Source organism: Rhinopithecus bieti, unplaced genomic scaffold, assembly GCF_001698545.2.
Source record: "Rhinopithecus bieti isolate Rb0 unplaced genomic scaffold, ASM169854v2 scaffold_10015, whole genome shotgun sequence".
NCBI classification, from domain to species: Eukaryota; Metazoa; Chordata; class Mammalia; order Primates; family Cercopithecidae; genus Rhinopithecus; species Rhinopithecus bieti.
The window spans coordinates 194,904-199,645 of NW_016806417.1; the positions used below are offsets into that span (position 1 = coordinate 194,904).

At 43.9% G+C, this 4,742-nt stretch overlaps 1 pseudogene; it reads right to left on the minus strand.

Annotated features, from left to right (window-relative positions):
* Positions 1–2,662, minus strand: part of LOC108532383 (ADP/ATP translocase 2 pseudogene) — a 19,155-nt pseudogene extending 16,493 nt beyond the window's left edge.
* Between the last annotated feature and the right edge of the window lie 2,080 nt (positions 2,663–4,742).

Sequence of the window (4,742 nt, forward strand, 5' to 3'; positions counted from 1 at the left end):
CTCCTCCTCCTCCTTCTCCTCCTCCTCCTCCTCTTCCTCTTCTTCCTCTTCCTCTCCTTCTCCTTCTCCTTCTCCTTCTCCTTCTTCTTCTTCTTTTCTTCTTCTTCTTTCTTTTCTTGCTCAGGCTGGAGTGCAGTGGTGTGATCTCGATTTACTGTGACCTCCACCTCTCTGGTTCAAGTGATTCTTGTGTCTCAGCGTCCTGAGTAGCTGGGTTTACAGGTGTGCACCACCATGCCCAGCTAATGTTTTTGTATTTTTAGTAGAGATGAGTTTTTGCTCTGTTGGTCAGGATGGTCTCGAACTCCTGGCCTCAAGTGATCTGTCCATTCCCAAAGTTCTGGGATTACAGGCGTGAGTTACACACCTTGCCCACCATGCTCTTCTAAACAACCAGCTATTACATTAACTAATAGAGTGAGAACTTACTCATTACCATGGGGATGGCACCAAGCCATTCATGAGAGATCCACCTCCATGATCCAAACACCTCCCAGTTGGCCTCATCTCCAACACTGGGACCAAATTTCATTATAAGATTTGAAGAGGACAAATATCCAAACCATCTTAGGTAGCAAGTGCACCATCTCTCAGCAGGCTAAGCTCAGCTCTCAGCAGGCTAAGGTTAATGGGTCTTTGAGTGCTTCATTTACTTTATTCTCTGCCTGTTCTGCCTGGGTCATAATGGAGGGAAAGATACCATGGCAAGCTCTCAGGCACAGCAGATTCTAGAGGGACATCAATAATTGACTGTCTATGTCAGACAGGTACCTGAAAAGTTGGTGTCACCATAGCAAGCTTTTGAGGGGTGTGGGGGATTGGATCCGTTTGGCTAATTAATAATGATATTTAATACACACATATGCCTGCATAGAAAAGTTTGAACATGAAATTAGAGCTAATTAAAATAGAACATGACAACCTGAACTGACTTTGTCTTGTTCTTGCTTTGGGTATATTTTTTATATCACAGGGAAAGGACTTTCAATTGTAAAAGTTAGCTACCCTTGGGTGACCTAAAAAACGAATACCTGTCTAAAGATACAACAATCAATGCTCCCCTTTATTTCCTTTCTTTCTTTCTTTTTTTTTTTTTGAGATGGAGTCTTGCTCTGTCACCCAGGCTAGAGTGTACAGTGGCAATCTCGGCTCACTGTAACTTCCGCCTCCCAGGTTCAGGCAATTCTCTCACCTCAGCCTCCTGAGTAGCTGGAATTACAGGTGCCTGCCACCATGCCTGGCTAATTTTTGTAATTTTAGTAGAGATCTGTTTTCACCACGTTGGCCAGGCTGGTCTTGAACTCCTGACCTCAGGTCATCTTCCAGCCTTTGTCTCCCAAAGTGCTGGGATTACAGGCGTGAACCACCATGCCCGGCTTCCCTTTTCATATTTCTTACCGAATTACCACTTTAATCTTCACACTTTATTCCTTTGCTCTCCTTCTTATCCTAATTATTAATATATATAATATTGAATGGAAATTTTAGTTGCTTTGCTTGAGGAAGAATATTTGGTTACAGACCCATGAACTGCTGTTGGACTTTTGTTTGGTTGAGTGGATAAAGTAAGCTGAAAGCAATAGCAGATAACTCGGGCAATTTTTGCTGAGGATATGTGAAGGAAAGACAGAGGAGTGGTGGTGAGCTATCAGAGTGATAGCTCTGGAAAGGTTGTTCAAGGCAGAATTATTAGAGTGAAGGGCTCAGCAGAGGCTCTTCACTCTGTTTCTGTTTCTGTGAGATCTCCTGTAAAATATCCACAACTAGTAAATTTGTTGTGGAATTGTGGTCTGTCTTGAGATGTATTAAAGAAGTCCTGAGTCCTTGGGTGTGGGATATAGCAGAGACTGCCTCTGGAGATCCACATCATTGGGATTCCATGGGGGAATGTTTGTGGCAAGAATTTCAGCATAATGAGCAGAAACTGGCCCTCCCACAGAGTCTTTCCCCTCTCATTAAGAAGAGTGCTCCTCCTTTCTTCTGTGAGCAGGCCAAATGGATTTGATTATCAAGGGCCAAGTTCACGGGAAGAGAAGGGTAATGAATAGGTTGGGGCACTGTTGCTTTGCCTAACCTTGTTAAAAGAAGCCCAGTTTTGTTTGGAAGGCCACTCCTAGCCCCAGGTGAGAAATCAGGATTAAAGTAATTACAGTATCCTATTTATCTTTGCCAGTGATTGGTTTAGGAAACTGAGCATATGACCTAATTCTGGCCTGTGAGATACAAGGGGGGATGTTTGCTGGGTGACTTTCAATTTTCTTCTGTAATAAGAGAGGTTTGTATTACCAGAAGGTCCTTTCCCACCAGTCCTCTTCCTTTCTACTTGGATTACTATGGTGTGAGGATGTCATGCCTGGAGCTTTGGCAGCCATTTTGTGACCCTGAGATGAAGGCCCATACAATTGCAAGGAGGTTACACAACCTTAGAGCTACCTATCTCTAGACATTTTGTCAGGTGAGACGAATGGATACATTTGTGGTTAAGCCCCTGTTAGTCAGGTCTTCTGTTATGTGCAGCTGATATAGAACCCAAGTGCTCCTCCTCCTTTGGTCATAGGCTAGATGAAGTTAGATGCTTTAGTTCTTACCTTGTGGGCAGAGTTGGAGTTTCCAAGTTGCAGCCTGAGGCAGCTGCAGAATTGAGGTAGTGCTCTGGGGTCATGAAGGGTTTGCTTTTGTTGCTAGGCAGCACGCTGGGGTCTAGTCCTTACAGAGCGCTTTCTCTCTCTCTCTCAGCATTCTTTACCTGTCTCCATACTCCCTCCCTCCATCTTCCAGGAACTGTCTCTGCCTGTGGGGATGGACAGTAGCTTCTAGCCTAGAGGAGCCCTCTGAGGTAGGTCACACTCCAGTTGGAGTTGGGTGTGTGCCACTTTGGTGGGGATCCTTTCAACTTGGACAGGGCCCCCCCACCCATAGCTAATGGGCATAGATGCAGTGCACCACCCGCAATCACCTCAGGTCACCTCTGATGAATATTCCAGCCATGGAGTGATCTGACCCCTTCCTTCCAACCAACATCATCTTCTTCCGTGCCATGCCACACACATTAACCTCCAGGAACATTTGTGTGTCTTCTTTTGAAAAATGTCTGTTCAGATCTTTTGCCCATTTTTAATTAGATCATTAGATTGTTTTCCTATAGAGTTGTTTGAGTTCCTTATATATTCTAGTTATTAATCCTTTGTCAGATGGATAGTTTGCAAATATTTTCCCCATTCTGTGGGTTGTTTTTCACTTGGTTGATTGTTTCCTTTGCAGTCATGGCTATAGCATTTTTCTTAAACTTTTATTTTAGGTTCAGGGGTACATGTACAGGTTTGTTAACACAGGCAAACTCATGTCATGGGGGTTTGGTGTACAGATTATTTCATCACCCGGGTATTCAGCATAGTACTCCATAGTTATTTTTCCTGATCCTCTTCCTCCTCGCACCCTTCTCCCTCAAAGAGACCCCAGTGTCTGTTGTTCCCCTCTTTGTGTCCATTGGTTCTCTCTCTCTCTCTTTTTTTATTTTCTGAGACAGAGTCTCGCCCTGTTGCCCAGGCTGGAGAGCAGTGGCATGATCTCGGCTCACTGCAACCTCCGCCTCTCAGGTTTAAGCAATTCTCCTGCCTCAGCCTCCTGAGTAGCTGGGATTACAGGTGTTCACCACGATGCCCAGCTAATTTTTGTATTTTTGGTAGACATGGGGTTCCACCATGTTGGCCAGGCTGGTCTCAAACTCCTAACCTCAAGTGATCCACCCGCCTCAGCCTCCCAAATTGCTGGGATTACAGGCGTGAGCCACCATATCCGGCCCAATTCATTCTCATTATGTAGCTCCCACTTATAAGTGAGAACATGTGGTATTTGGTTTTTTGTTCCTGCATTAGTTTCCTAAGGATAATGACCTCCAGCTCCTGCATATCCATGTTCCTGAAAAGGACATGATTTCATGGCTTTTTTATGGCTGCATAGTATTCTGTGGTGTATGTGCACCACATTTTCTTTGTCCAATATGCTATTGATGGCCATTTAGATTGATTCCATGTCTTTGCTATTGTGAATAGTATTGCAGTGAACATTCACATGCATGTGTCTTTCTGGTGGAATGATTTATATTCCTCTAGGTATATACCCAGTAAAGGGGTTGCTGGGTCAAATGGTAGTTCTGATTTTAGTTCTTTGAGGAATCACCATACTGCTTTCCACAATCGTTGAACTAACTGACACTCCCACCAGCAGTGATAAGTATTCCCTTTTCTCTTCAACCTCACCAGCATCTGTTATTTATTTATTTATTTATTTATTTATTTAGAGATGAAATCTCACTCTGTCACCCAGGCTGGAGTGCAATGGTGTCATCTTGGCTCACTGCAACCTCCACCTCCCAGGTTCAAGCAATTCTCCTGCCTCAGCCTCCTGAGTAGCAGGGATTACAGATGTGTGCCACCACACCTGGCTAATTTTTGTATTTTTAGTAGAAACGGGATTTCACCATGTAGGTCAGGCTGGTCTCAAACCCCCAATCTTGTGATCCACCCACTTCGGCCTCCCAAAGTGCTGAGCCACTGTGCCCAGCCTATTTTTTTGACTTTTTAGTAATAGCCATTCTGGATGGTGTGAGATGATATCTCATTGTGGTTTTAATTTGCATTTCTCTAATGATTAGTGATAATGAGCATTTTTTCATATGCTTGTTGGCTGCACGTATGTCTTCTTTTGAAAAGTACCTGTTCATATCCTTTGCCCACTTTTAT